General features: G+C 40.9%; 1 protein-coding gene across 1 annotated transcript in view; it reads right to left on the bottom strand.

Annotated features, from left to right (window-relative positions):
* baz2ba (bromodomain adjacent to zinc finger domain, 2Ba) overlaps positions 1-13,768 on the bottom strand; it is a 73,792-nt gene extending 60,024 nt beyond the window's left edge. The window contains exon 1 of the mRNA XM_047362587.1: positions 13,171-13,768. The gene's annotated coding sequence lies outside the window, so the exon portion shown is untranslated. The remainder of the gene's footprint in view (positions 1-13,170) is intronic.
* Between the last annotated feature and the right edge of the window lie 2,437 nt (positions 13,769-16,205).

The raw sequence follows: 16,205 nt of genomic DNA, 5'->3' as shown, positions 1-16,205 counted from the left end.
AGCATAAATTTTTTAAATGTCACAGAAACAGATCTTAAGAGCTCTAAATGATTCTGCCCTCTAGCCATGCCAATGTCGGTGGCTCATAATCCAACACACATTTGCCATCGCAGCTCGCTTCGTCATCAGACAGTATTCTGGCTGTTTTGATATTGCCTAAACTGACCAGACTAACTGTAATGGCTCCCTACATTATCTTCACAAACAGACAAACACACACACACACACTCACACAACAAGGCTGCAGGCACAGACAAACACTCTGATAACTCATTGCTGTGATAATGACAACAGAGAGCCAGGTAGGCTGAATTCATCTTCAGCTTTTTCATAAAGACTTATTAGCTGATGATTAAAGGATCCTCTGCTCATAGGACCTCAGCACCGAATGTGATTTGCCAGACATGAGGCAAGTGAATTACATTGTATCAGAAAGCCAACGCTGTCTGCCATCATTTGCCTGACTGAGAATCAGGCTGTTAGTCAATTAACCTCATTTTACTGTTAGATCTTAGTGGTTTTTACATCAATAGCACATGGATGAGAAAAAAACCCCCAAAAAAACATAAAACAAACACTTTTTCCTGCACTCTGATTTAATAAAAAATGTCTGTATGAATCATGCTGGTGTGGTTAGGCTTCAACTAACAATTATTTCATACTCAAGGTATGATTCACAGATATTTTAACATGACTTCAATATTTAGCTTGGTTTAATCCAATTGACAATCCAAAACTTGCAATAATCGTTTGATCAAAGTATGACATAAGAGACCTTTAGAGGTCATTACATAATATAAAAGGAATACAATTAAATTGAAACAAGAACAGCAGGCAGAAAATTCCACTTTAGAAATTATTACAACGGTAAAGAAAATGGTAGTCATATTTTGGAAGGACCACAAAGTTATTTTATGATTCATATTAAGTTGCCACGGCTGGTCAATTATTTGAATTTATCTTTCAAGGGCGATTTCCGCTTTGAGCAATCAGGAAAACAACATAACTGTCAAAAGCAAAAAGATGTTTTATATTATTGTTATTTTGGCCTGTTGTGCTTTGCAAGTATGCTCTTATTTTCTAATGTCTCCCGTTTGATGCATGACGTCCTCAGTGGTGTCTGGACCTCTCAGCGACCCAAGTGATCTGAGTAACCATCTGAATTTTAAATGTGGAAAGATCAATTAGCATCAAAAAGAGAAAGTGAGTATATATATGATGTATTTTTCCAAAGTTTAAATAAATGTACGTCTTTCACCAGCTGCACCAAAAATGTCAGCAACCTTGTTTGGTCAAAACAAGTCGGTCTTGTTTCATTTTAGTTGTGACAAATCTGAATTTTATTATTTCATTTAATATTTATATTTGATTTATTTTGGAACTTAGTTACTTTTTTATATTTATGTACAAGTTCAAGTGTATTATTACGCTATGGTTTGAATTTATCGAAGTACACAATATATATTACAATATGTGAAAATTTCTACTTCATCTCTATAATAATGCTTAACCCTTTGGTGCAGCTGTATATGTTGTGTCACACAAACCCTTTCCGAATAATCCAACAGTAGAAGTAATTTTTAACAAGTTCAGTTTCAAAACAAAGCCGCAGTTTGGCTGCTTGTTTTTTTTAAAAAGAAGGTACATTAAACTGGCAAATATCTGCAAAAAGAAGCCATAACCCGTGGTATTAGGCAAAGCCCTCTGACCAATAATCAGTCTACAACGATGCAAAACAGTGACAAGATCACTAAATTATCTGCAAAACACACACAGCGATCTAGAAATAAACTGCTGACACAGTAGGATAGCAGATATAGGAGTGCCAAAACATCAAGCCAGTGCTCAGTGACTGGAAGAGCAGACTTTTAAACGCATGCCACATATCTATTTTATTTTTAAATGAATACATTGCATTGTGACTGGACACTCTCAGGATAATCTATAGTTATAGTGTTTTAAATCGTACAACGAAAGTTACAAGCAAACCATGACAGCAGAGCAAAGATGTGAAAAAATATAGTTTTAAAAACCCTGCCTGACAAAAAAAAAAAAAACAACTAAATCACAACAGCTGAGACAGTAATATATCATAGACACAAGCCGATCACCGAAACATTAGAACGGAGGGGAGCGATTAGAACAACAGTCCATTAAAACATACGGCATGTTTTGTAACAGAATAAAGTACTGAGCAAGAGGACTGGGAACTTTTTGAACGAGTTTCACGCAACAGCAGAAATTCTCAATAAAACTGTTTTTTTACAGGTGGGTAAATTATTTAGGAACAAATTACTCAACTTTTGACGGAGGCAGTGACAACAGTCACAGTTCGCCATCCTTTGGTCAGATTAACAAACCATCGCTTGCTAAACAGTAGCTTTCTGTAGCTTTCACAAATCCAAGCAGTTTTGGTAAAGAAGAGTTAGAAGGCTGATTTTGCGCTAAAACCCCCGTTTCTTTAATGTCTCTTTTTGCCGCTCCCTTCATTCAGAGCGGTTTTCATTTACAAACTTTTAATTCAACATCTCTGACACCCAAAACGTGGTTAACTCTTGTTGGGCTGTTTACATTTTTAACCGTGTTGTCTTGCTTCCTCATCTCACCTGGTAAGCAACGTGTGCGATCTGGCTGGGGAATGGGGGGAGTGATGCATTCAGGAGTGCTAAGAAAACTGAGCTTCTGGCAAACTGTATGCAGACGGACAATGGCTGCTAGGGAAATATGTACCCAAACAGTCACAATGTTGTCATTTTAGACACTGCGCATTGAACAAAGAACAATATATCTAATAAATGCGGTATATTGCAGGAGTTGATCAGTGTCCCTTCTGTGGGAGTGGCTGAACCACTACAGACTGCATTTCAGAACTCATTCCTTAATAACTGGTTGCTTCTGACATTGCCTTCAGAGAGAGAGACTCAAGAATCTGAAGAAGACTCTGGGGTGAAGAAGTGCAGTTTATTCAAGTCTTGTTTTAGAACAGTTCAGGTCTCAGATTTGTAAAGAAGAATAGGCAATGTCAGAGTGTGGAAGAGGAGCAACTTGGTGATTAATGTTGAGACCACCACTCAGCTGAGTTATTTAAGCTACCGGAGCTGTTTTATCTGAATGATCTTTATTTGGACAGTCGCTAGGGAACTGTATAAGTTGTGAAAACCTTTGCACTTGCCTGCACAGATTAACCATAAGGTAGGCAGGGGTGGACAATACTGTATATTATATCTGTAGGCAAAAATGGCACCAAGGTTGAGATTATTCAATAACTAGGCTAGAACTAATTATACGCTTTGGCGGGGGGGGGATTTATCTGCGAAAGCTATTATTTGTTTTAACAAGTGAGGCATGTTTGCACATGGGCAATGTGCAATCTAACTGCTCTAACGTCTGCCTGGATCATCTTGTTTAGGTTTCCTAATCTACCACCACTGCTTCCTCAGATGAACAGATGTTGACTTTACTTCTCAGATACATTACAGCAGCTCGCTGACATCTGTACAGTGGTAAACACATGGGTCACGATTTTGTACCAATCGCAAAGGGAGGGAAAGAAAGAAAGAAAGAAAGAAAGAAAGAAAGAAAGAAAGCAAGCAAGAAAGAAAGAAAGAAGGAAAAATTGATTTTGTGTGGCCCTTTACAAACTCTGTTTGGTATTGGAGCATGGATAACAAGTGTACTCTAGAAATATACATATTTAGATTAGCCTAAAATGTATTTTACTTTAATATTTGATGGCCTGTTAGAGGAGCGACACCACTGCAGCGTTTGTCTCTGTTGTCTCTGCTGATCTCTGGCACACCGGTGCCTGTGGGAGTGAGTTAGGAGACTTGGCCGCAGACATTTTCCTGAAGCCCCTTGAACAAAACAGGCAAGTCTTGACAGTCTGTCCGCCACCAAGTCGTCACACAATCAGTTGCAGGAAACCAATCCCTAAATAGCAGTGATTCATCTCTTCATCACACACAATGCCAGTACACAGTGCACAAAGAAGCTCTCTCTTCCTCTGTCTTACCCTATCTGTCTCACCAACAACCCCCCCAACCCCAGCCCCAGTGTGGTCTCCTGTGCTGCTTAAAAATAAGTGCTTCTCCCAGCTTTCTTTGCTCTGTGATTTACTGGCACTGTTTAACTGCAGGGCAGCATCTTTTATCGTTACATGATCTGGGGCTGAAAGCTGACAAAATGGGATCTCTGTGCGAGTACTTTTCTGTGCGAGTAAGTGTATGTTCAGGGCAAAAGAAGGGGAGCATAGAGGAGGAATAAAGAACTTGTGTGAGAAACGTTTGTCTAAGTGCAATCCAAATCCTCCCAGCCTCCCGGTGCCGTGTTGCTTGAATATATGTGTTTGTCATTCTGCTAAATGGTTTCTTCCTTGACTTGATGGAGCTAGTGCCATCTCAAGGGAACGCGTTACACCACGCGCTGAAGTAAAGCGCTTTGAGACTGGTGAAAAGCTCAGAGCATTAGTGCGATCCATTTGTGAGAGGTAGAAAATATATAAAATGCCAGGCCTGATTGTGTGCTTCTTTCTTTTGCCTCTGTGTATACATGTTTTTGAGGTGCGACGATAACTTTTCTCTTTCTGGTTGGGGGAGCCTGTAGCCGCATTAAGCAATCCACCATTTCTTACTTATCTTTGCAACAAGAATCTGATTTAGGTAGCTAACTTGGTCTTGTTTGTATCTGTTTGCCATAGTATCGGTAGCATATACGAGCATATCACCAACAGTGAGGATAATTAGGCCAACACAGGAGTACACAACAGGTTCAGCGTAGCATTACAGCCTTGATGGACCGTCATGATGATGTGTAAAGGTCAGAGTAACCATGACCAGCACAGCTGTCACATCTCCTCCGAGCAGTCTCTTAGCTAAGTGGCCTTCCTTCCAAAACACTCAGCACATAACATACCCAACTGGGAAGCAAAGGGCCAGAGCCAATAGAACATGCCTAAAACCCCTGCTGGGCTTGTATCATAAAATTATTACACTACACTCGGAGCAATACCCCAAGATGGGGTGAAAAGGCGAATCAGAGCTATTTAGGCATAGCCAGGGTAGAATCTGTTGGCTTTACATGCAGTGAACAACGTTATGACATCTATTGGTACTGGCTCACATAATTTAGTTCAACACACATCAAAGCAGCCATTTTTTTAAATGATGAGCAGCTCTGCTGTGTGGAGTGAAGCTGTGTGGAGAGCAGATGTGAATCCACTTTGATTTCAGCCCATGTGTGTGTGGAGCTTCTATTAAATGGATCTGCTGTCTCCTTGATCAAGGGAGTCAATAAAGGGCCAGTCCTGTCAAACCCTCAGGGGCGAGAGTGTATGCACATATGTGTCCGTGTGCGGGAGTGCGCGCGCACGCCAGTGTGTTATGGACGGATTTTGAAGGACTCTGACAGGTGAGTGATTGAGTACTTTCATTTCCCTCCAGCGACAACAAGACATCCACACACACACACACACACACACACACATGCATAGCATGCGTGCGCGCACACACATACACACACACACACACACACACACAGAGAGTGGATGTTGCAGAGGGAGGGGAGCTGTTGTTTCTTAAAGGATGCTTCTTCTGCCTGCATGCTTAAATTAGCTCTAAATGTTTGGATTACACATGGGAGTTCACACACAGGATTTAGCAACCGTAGCCTAGAGTCCAGAGATGTCTACATGCACACACACAAAGAAGACATGTCCAACACAACTTAAGTTCATCCGATTTAATCTAACGATGGGAGAGATGCTGGGGATTAAAGTGGTACAAAAAAACGGACAAAACACACAATGTCATCCATCTGATTTCCAATATAGCTAAACTCTCTCCTTGTTTCACTTCACAAGAGTGCTGTCTTGGCTTCTGTTGGTGGGGGGAGGATATAGTATGCAAACGGACACAGAGGGAGGGAGAAAAAAGGAGGAGAAAGAGAGAAGAGGAATGAGGGGAGGTCAGCACCCCCAGTCTCAGATAAAGGCCTTCTCCCTCCCTTCTGCCTCAGCTTTCGAAGCCCCTGCCAGGATCGAGAGGCGTCTCACGTTACAGCTGTCTCTCAGTGTCATCGTTCAGAAAGAGCGAGCACAAGCGCAACACAGAGACAGACAGCAAGGCAGAAGGACAGACAGACACAGAGAGAAAGGGAGAGAGAAGGCAGCACAATGCCACAGACGGAGCGGGGCTAAGCTTTCAGAGCTGGACAGGAGAAAAACAACAGCAGCAGCAGGTTCAACTGGATGAGGAAAGCCTTGTGTTTTGGCTGCCTGCTGGTGTGTTTAATAAGTAATGCTCATGCAATGCACATTTCCACTACAATGCAGAAGCATTTTGAAATCACTGATACGTGCTTTGACCTTTTCAGGACAAATTATTTCGAAATGGGAGTTTGAACAGAGCTGGTCGGACCATTTCCTCTTCACCACCTGGTGCTAACTGAAAACTGACAATTTCCCAAGAATGAAAAGGGGAAATATTGTTGATACATTGCTTTGAGACCAGAGAAAGTGAAAGGGACTGTACTTACAGAGATAGAAATTACTGTAAAGGTGTGTTGCTTACAGGGCTTGTGTGGATTAAACACTGCAAGTTGCCTCTCAACACATGAGTGTCCCTTTTTAACCCTAATATGCTAAAAACAGCAGCTTGTCCCAGGCACAGTCCTGACTAATCCGCTGACTACCAGCAAATCAGCAGCAGTGATCCAAACAGGGTAAGGCCATGTTAGTGAGCAGCGAGTTGAGCTGAATTTAGAAACAGAACGCATCTCCAACCCAAACTTTTACAGATGGAAACAGGAGTTGCTCCAAAGCGATGATCTCTAAAAAATTGGAATGTGATTTTCTCAACGTGGTTTACATGATGGATCTGAACAACTATGCATACTGCAGTTTAAAACTGCTTGTGTTTGCTTTTATCCTTGTCCTTTTTCAGGCTGTTATGTAGGAGTTAAATATTTTAAATTCTGGCTAAGCTTGGAGCAGGCTTTGCCAGCGCAGCTAAAATAAAAAGCCTTTGTGGCAGCAGTGACCAGATTTTTAATGCTGAAGATCAATAAACAGGGGGGGCTGTCGAGGTGCAATCTTGTGCATTTGTGTGTATCTGTGTGAGTGTGTGTTTCCTGTCCCTATGCATAAATGCCTCTGTTCTGACAGCTATGTGTGTGTCAAGGTTTATACGTGCATGCGTTAAAGCCAGGCAAGGCTTACAGCACACCGGCTTGCGTCAACCTATTCTACAGTATCATCAAGAACCCCGCTGACCCAAGAGGATCACCAGTAGAGAAACCAATATCATTCCCATGCCGCCATTCAAAACCTTCTTCCTATTTCTTTTCCATTCATTTCCTCTCCTATCTGAGCACAGCCAGCATGAGAGTATCCTGGAGAAATGTATATTTACAGGCCCCCTCTGCTATAGATTGAAAATGTCACTATAAACGTCAAACTATAGAGCAGCTCTTTCAACCCTCGATGCTGTAATCAAGTTTCTGTGCCCAGATAAGATGGCTAAGGTTGGAGGGGGGAAAAAAATCCCTAGTAAACATCTTGTGTGGTTTTTCACAAGAAAACAAAACCCTTCCCACCAGGTTTCTGCTGTTTCAGCTTACTTCATCCAGCTGCTTCTCTTAACACTGAGAGACCATGAATGGCTGTCTTTCATGAAGCAAAATACCAGTGATGTGAAAATGCTTTCATAATGTCGCCGCGTCATGTCAGTGTTACGTTTCACAAAAGGCCACGTTAAATGGATGCTTTCAGCTCACTCGGAGCGCCAACCTAAACATGAATATGCAACAGAAACATGCTGAATAATGAGGAGCGGCGCGCTCGCTGTTCTATGGCTCCGTGAAACATGAAGCACATTTGTATTTTCACCTCCGCACCGATGTACAAAACAAAAATAGCCCTGGAGTGGAAAAATCATAAGGACCTTTTGAGACTTCATTATAGGAAAGTAGCAAGGACTTTCCAAACGAGGTAAAAATCAACCTTTTCACCTTGCTGGTGGAAAAGCAGGCATCCCAACGAGACGGAGGATGCGCAAACAACCTTGACTTTCATCAAGGAAATTCTCACATTGAATGATAAATAGAGGCCCACGGGACGAACAGCAAAGAAGCAGCTTATCGCCTTTCCCTCCCAAATTTGGCCGTTCTGTCTTCTGTCTCCTGAAAGTCAATGCAGGGTGACCTGCTTGCACTTTCCAACACTTATTGTTCAGTAATTAATCTGCCATATGTAATCCGCGCAGAAAAGCAGAGAAAACCGAGCAAGTGTTGATTTGTTTAGTCTTAATTAACAGTGGAGATTGTTTACTTGCTCCTACAACAGGAGGCATATGTGCCCCATCTCATTAGCTAGGCTTTCAAACTGGAGCTACACTCTCATTGCACAGATGGGTACAAACAGTGCCGGTCAAAGATGGCCACAATATTTAAAAAGGCTGGCGTTGAAAACAGCTGTCACCAAGAATGCATTTTAGGCAATTATTTGTGTACACTGATGATTATCAGGACGTTCGACAAGCAGGCAGAGTTCCCAAAATAGCAAGGTGACATAAGGTTAGTCAGATCGTCTGAGGTCCAACTAACTTTCTGGCTAGGAGGATATTAAAATGCAAAGCCTTGTGGGCAAGTATCAATAAGCAAGCCTAAAACCGGCAGCACAGAACAGATGCACAGCACTGCCGTTTCAATCTGTAATGTAAGACACATTATCAATCTTACAAAGCTTTTAGTTTATTGGCTGAAATGCTACTTCTGCTTAAAGGACCAATCAGCTGTTAAAAGGATAATCTATACCTCTAATGCATCTGTTACAGTAATCACTTTCTTGATATGTCAATTAATTTGTCCTTACTATTTTCTGTATGAACCCTTGACACCCGGATGGGGAGAGATGAAGAAATCTGACCAGCTCTCTCTAACATGGGTTTCTTGAGTCATTTGGTTAACAAAGAGCAGATCTCCACTTCCTCTCTAAATTTCACAGCTCTGCATCACCACTAACATGCACAGATTTGGCGGTGCAACCAGATGGCTATTATCCTCGATAGATTGTTTGCAACGTCTCACTGATCAGTGACTAAATATAACATAAATGCACTGGGACCATGAATTTTCTTTTAAAGGAAGAGCAGGGCGACATGATAACAGGAAAACAAAACGTGGTGTTATTAGGCATATTGCAATGATAACATTGTCATTAGTCTACATTTTCTTCTCTCCTCCTTCTTTTTCATCATCAATCTCCATGGCAGCGAGGCATTTATGCTGCGTTCCAGTTTTCTTGGACGTCTGACTTCCGAGCTCTAGAGTTCTAGTCACAAGTCGTAAAACAATCGGATTCGCTATTTTTTGTTATTACTGCACTACAATCCGATAATATATTTCTCGTAATTCTAAGCATTCAAGCACTACAGGAACATGTCATGGTTTAATGAAGTACAAATCCCTAATTAATAGTTTATATCTGCAGTTTTCACAACGTTCTGTATGCGAGCAGACTTGAGGTCAGTATTCAATATGGCTGCAGCACCACCTTAGATACTGAACCCTAGGCTGTCTGACTAATGGGAACTTTGACTTCAGTGGGAATTCTTGCTGTTTTTCCTTCTTGAAACTCAAAGAATCCAAAATCAAGTATGCACCAATAATGCATGGCAACTAAAACATTATAGCCTATCTATCGAGCGCTGCAAACAAGCAGTCTTTTGCACTTGCAATACAGCGTATGTAGACATTTTTAATTTTGATTCGATGTTTTGTGCAACTCTAGGCTACACTTTCTCACAGAGCAAGAGAAATATTTGCATATTTGCATGTGTGTATAGATGCAAACGAAACTTTTTCTTTCTTTATTGATTTGGCCTTTAACAATCTCACCTAAACCACAGACTGGGATGAGTCTTGACGTCACAAAGAAATACAAGACGTACTTTAGCCTTAGCGTAAAGTTATTAATCAGTGGGAAGCTAGTTGTGAGCAATTAGGATGAAATTGACATATTTTCAAATGCAATTTTGATGACACGGATATGAAAAGATTCAGTAATATACTTTTAATGCACTATCTTTGCTGTAGCAGTGGTTATTGATACAGATGCACTCAAACACTGCTTGATCACTGATTTAAGGTATTACAACCCGTTTTTCTTTTCTCTGTTATCAGTGGATAAGGCTTTGGATACACTTTACAAAGGGATTTCGTTTGTTGTTAAATGTCAGCAACAGCGGAAACAAGTCCGACTTGAAAGCTGTAACTCACTACACTTGGTAATACGTGAATGGATGGCAGGTTTACTATATGATGTACAGTATGTTGCCGCAGGAGAAAAACTCAGTCATAGTTATCTGATGTAATTATATGCAAAATAATCATATTATGAAAGCCAGTAAAGTACATCAGTAAATGTTGCCTCAAACTGGTTATCATTTTACTGTATCATACACACCTAATAAAGCCTACTTTAGTTCCTTTTTAAAAAGAAGATAAACTAGTGGTTCCTCCTTAGAAAAAAAAAAGCCTTATATTCAATAGTAGAGGATTAAAGAGAATCCAAGTCTGTGTGCATATTGGATTGCTTTCTCAAAAGGTGTCCAAGTTCTGTCAGATTCAGCACCCCTACACAGAGCTTGTGAACCTAATTTCACCTAATCAGCTTAGTCAATAGCAACCATTTGCTGTGATTCTGGTAGACATGCAAATAGGGCTTAACAATGTCTATCCTTAATTCCTAAATGTTCAAGTCAAGCGGAAGTCTCCCTTTATCTCCTCAAAAACAACACTTCCAATTTTAGAGAGAGAAGGAGAAGCAAAAAGAAAACTCCAGCAGAGAGTTGACTGTTTTGTTTTTTTCTTGGCCTGGCAAAGAAAGGATCTCTCTCCGATTTGAGTGTGCTTGAGGTAGCACAGTGTGCTTTCATTTCAAACCAACATGGCAAACAAACTCTGACAGATTTGTTCCCCTTTTTCACTTTTGCTCTTGCTAAATCTCTCCTAATTATGAGAAAATACACTGCACAAATATATTAGCACTTCTCGCCGGCTTGTGTGTTGAGCTCTTACACGCAAGTGTGTGTCAAAAAAAAACAAAAAACACGGGAACATTCGAGCAAATCAGCCCGAAATAGTGCTAATAGATAGATAGTTGCACGGGCGACAGAAAAGTTGAAGACGCCGTTCTGTTTCAATTCACTGATACCACTAATGGCTTCTTAGCAGCTCCATGAAACCAAGCAGCTGTCATGTCGATGCATCAGCAGCAGAGAGAGGAAGGAGAGCCATTCCCCATAAGGACAGAGGCACCGCGCCTTCATGTTTGGCTAAACATCTGCTCCTCTGCACTCCGGCTTCGCAGCAATAAACGGGCAAACAAAAGAGGTGGGAGGTGAAATGATTTTCCATTTCAAAGCATTTGTTCTGTGTGTTTTTATCCCTCCTCCTCCTATTTTCCTGCTTATAGGACACAGGGAAGATGGTGAGATGAGGCTCTACCTTAGGGGAGGGCTTGAGCACATGCATGAGGCAAAATGACGGGAAAATAAATGTCTAGAAATGTGTAAACAAGTATCAAAGCATCTAAAGTGGGTGTTACACTGAGCAGACATGCTCAAATTGTCAATTAAAAAATTAATAAAATTAAAAAACTTGTCAATTAAAAAATAATAATAATAAAATAAAATAGTTGCTAATTAGGCAGTTAATTAGGTGTTAAAAATGTATTTTCTTACAACGAAAGGACCAAAATTAGTTTAATCATTATGTAGCATCAAGTGTTTTATTCTGACTTAATATCATTCTTGGTAATTAAGGCTAACATCAATCCTTCCTTCCTTCCTTCCTTGCTTCCTCCATTCATTCATGTTTAGCTGCAAACACAAGCCAGCTAATCTAACTGAAAAACAATACTGAGCTAAACATAGAAGAAATTCATATGTTCGACATAATTGTGTCAAACTACACTAATAATCACTTGTCCTAGTTAAATATTACAATCTTAACACAGAACACCTAACTTCAGTTTTTTGTTAATAAATCAACATTCCCCTCTTTAAATTCATACTAGCTTCAAAGTGATGGCTCTGAGATACGTAGCTGTTACAAATTTATTTCTAAAGCGGCTTCATGTGACGCCTTTTTTGTTTGTTTGGTGTTTTTTTTTGTTTTTTACAACGCGTCAAAAACTTTGGTGAAACTTAAGAAAAAAACGTGGATCCATTTCCTACTAAAGTCGTCTAAAGTGTTTGTGTGTGCAGAGAGAGAGGGGGGGAGGAAAGGCAGGAGTGCTTGAGGGACGAATTTAAAACAACCAAGATGGCGAGAGGCTTGTTGTTTTGGAAGGGGCCGAAAAAAATGGAGGATATTGTAATATACACAAAGGGATAAATTTCAACAACTCGGCCAAGCGGCAGCTAGCTCGCCTTCACGCCTCGGTTTGAGGAAGCGACTGCCATTAGCAGCACCCCGGCGAAGCCTGGCCAACAACACGGAAAAAAAGCTCAAACTCCGACCCGTTCCGGAAAGAGAAATGAATAATATACGTCTGAACTTAACCCAAAACGATGTGGATGTTTATAAATTTGTCACAAATTGTGTTATTTTCGCGTCGAGGGACTGTTAAAGTGGATGGATATTTTTAAAGGACGGACAGCGAGGACCAGTGGCAGTCCAGTCAGTTACCCTCCTCCGTCTCTCTCTCTCTACGTTTTCTCGATTACGGCTCAAAATACGCACTAAAAACACCCCCGAACGGCTCATTTAAACGGCTGATAAAACCCCCAAAACAGCACAAAGGCTTAAAAAGTTTAAAATCACATCCATAACGGTAGTTATCAAACAGGAGTGAACGGTGCCAAAGAGAGAGAGAGAGAGAAAGAAAGGAAAGGACACAAAGACGATTCCCACTATCAGGTCAACACTCTGGGAGAAAAAAACCCACTTTGTTTTTAGATTAACGAGGAAAAAACTTTAACCGAATGTCCGGGTAATGAGTACCGGACACACCGCCTGAATGAATTACAACCCAACAAGACGACAAAGTATCCAAAAAAGCTGCAAAAAGAAGAAATTAAGAGCCGAAGCCAGCTCTCTAAGCGGAGCTCACCGCTTGTTTCTGAGAAGAAAACAGCGTCAGGGAAATAAAAACAAAAAACAAACACCTACCTTTTTTTAGTTTCGACACTTTACTTATTTCCAGCGTGCGGTTTCTTTAGATCAACTAACTCTTCGGTTTGCTCTTCTTGTCGCCTCTCTTGTGTCTTTTTTTCCCTTCCTTGGTCGCTTTTGGTTATGAAAGAGGTCGGGGACGAATGATAAAGAAGGGAATTGGGCAGTAATTGAGTCTCGGTGTGTGAGTGTGTGTGTTAGTTACTAACAGCAGATTGAAGGAGACTCTTCTCAAGGTTTATTCAGCTCCACTTCAAGGAACCGACCTGACGTCAGCTCACTACTGCCACACATAGAAAACTTATTATTTGTGCAGCGGCCGTAGTGGAGGAGTATGAAGCGGATACAGTAATTGACCGTTATTACTTTAAAGGCGACATTATCATTTTGCAGCACGGTTCCGACTGAGATGTGGCGGTGACTTTTATTTATGGATGTTGTTTTGTGGCGCATCTCACTCCCATCCTGTTGTAAACAAATAGATAGACAACAGCTACAAATAGAATAAATATTACAACTTTTTTTGTGTGCTGTTAACTGTAAATACGATTGCACTTAAAAACATGTTTTGTTAATGTGCCAAATTATAAATAATGTAAATAAAACATATGATTTGGAACTGGATTTTGCTTCTTTTTCAAATAATTTTAATATAGTTAGTATTTAAGTATTAGTTTTGATATTACATTATCTACCTATCTATCTATCTATCTATCCATCTATCTATCTATCTGAGTGCAAGATATGAATAAAAATGTCTCACAGTGGTTCCAAATTAAAGGGCATTTTGTCAAACAAAACCAGAAATGGGGGCAGCTCCTCAGGATAGGATCAATACATTGCCTGGCAAAGACAGCCATCTGTGCCTAATTGTATGCTTTACCTCCTCTTCTGAACGCACAATAAGCAACAGGCTGAACGCAGGCCCTCTGACCCAGACTGGGTTTCCAGACAGGGGAAGATTATTTCATTCAACTGGAAAACAACAAGGGGGTGGGGTAGAGGGGCGTTGTTGCTGTGTAGGGTAAGGGGGGTAGATTTTTATTTTTTTGCAGATGGAGTGGGCAACTGTTCTTATATGCCCCACCCTGATGAGGACGGGTCACAAAACTCCAGCCAACTGGTGCATTTCTCTCTCTCACTCTCTGCGTGTCATATCACAGCGGCTGGGTTTATTCATTTTAACAGGTATTATAGTGGATTAACAAACTGTCCACTGTTAGTTTATGGGTAACCTCATAAATCTTGCATTGTTGGCAGACTGTTGCTTTACAGGCACATTTACGCTAATGCTTTATAATCATTACAAATGATCACAAATGAAGGCTGCCTTTCCCCCCCCTGTCTCCCTCTCTGCTGTTATGTCACATCGTCCAAAAGTGTCGCTACGCTTTTCTGAAGCTGTTGCAACAATTGCAGAGCTGTTGCTCAGAAAATCCTTCATTTTTTTATATCTAATAAAAAAAGCAAAAACCTAAAGGTAGTGTTGTGGTGTGGCAGTGATAAAACATTCATGATCGCCAAAGTTGGGAGGATGGACATAGATGGAACCCCTAATTCAGCTTTTGGTGCACAGTTAAAGCCATTTCATAAGCTTGGTCTTTGTGTTTCGTTGGTCATTGATTTTTCTTTCCGCCGTCCTTCTATTACCTGTTGAGATGGTGGATGGGGTGGTGCTCTTTTTCAAACACACAAAAAACCCACAACAGTCCTCTTTATCTGTCTCTAGCCACTGGCACCCTGGTGTATTTCTCCATCTCCTCCTCCTCCTCTGGTGGTGGGGATGACAGGCCATGAGGAATGACAGTGGCTCTGTTTGTCATACAGTAGCAGCGAGAAGCAAGGATTTTTAATTGCATTGGAGAATCTTCATTAAAGAGAGCACATGGGGGCGGAAAGTGGGGGAAGAGGGCTGCATGGGGCTGCGTCGGGGGGCACTCTGAGCACCGTCATTAGGAGAAGGCGCTAGTAGCGGAGAAGGGTGGGCCCTCTTTGCATGCACACTGAGAATGCCTGCCATACCTCGGTCATTTGTAACATAATAAGTGCCAGCACAATGACTGCAATGCGAGAAAGCACACCACAGGGAAGAGAAGGGGGGAAGGGAGACAGCATGTCTGTCTAAAAGAGGCACTTTTTTGTCTTGATTAGAAAGTATAATGAGCCACTAAAGAAACTAGGGGGGAAAAAAAGGATCTCTCCTGAGACTGATGGAAAACAAATTAATCTGGTGATTTAAATTTAATTATTATTTTTCTATTAGTCCACCATGCAAAGACAGCCATCAGAAGAGAGGAGCTGTGCTTGCATTTATTGATTTTTGCCCAGACACATTCAGGGAATACAGATTCATCTGCTCCCTTCCCCACTCAATCCGCTACGTGGGATTCCATTAACACGAGAAGCTTCCAGCAACTCCGAGATGTTTAATTTTAACACCATAAATGGAGCCTAAAATAGCATTCACGCACAAGAAAAGTGGCCTAAGGATGTCTTCCTACAAAATTGAATTAGTCGTCACTTATTGTTGTGTCCCACATAATAAGTATTAAATAAACACCCAATGAATTAAATTAAGACAGTGCTCTGCTGTATGGAATGAATCACACACCATTGTTCATCTCTGCATTTGACATTTAACACTTTTATAGTAGTTGACTTTAATTTAATCTGTTGTTTTGGATTATTGCAAGAAAACCCTGCAGCCGGACTGGGCTGTAATTGTTCTGCCCATTCACTCATTGAGGCATCCCTCCAGTCTTAAATGCAACGTCTTATGAGATGTAATGATTTAAAAACTCAATGATTTGAACTGACTGTGTGTGATTAAAGCACGAGGGACCAATTTGCGGCAGCTATATGTAGAATATCGGTGAGCCTTGAGTAACTCAGATTCTCTTGCTGACATAAAATTCAGCAATTATGCCAGATGAACGGCTTTATTGATTCGTTTCCTCCTATCTCCCACTGAAAATGGTTCATCACGGAGATTCTGGAAGCCTAACTATGCCTAATGGTGTATGGGGATTCGT

Source organism: Girardinichthys multiradiatus, chromosome 4 (assembly GCF_021462225.1).
Source record: "Girardinichthys multiradiatus isolate DD_20200921_A chromosome 4, DD_fGirMul_XY1, whole genome shotgun sequence".
NCBI classification, from domain to species: Eukaryota; Metazoa; Chordata; class Actinopteri; order Cyprinodontiformes; family Goodeidae; genus Girardinichthys; species Girardinichthys multiradiatus.
This window is presented reverse-complemented; position numbering and strand designations above follow the sequence as displayed.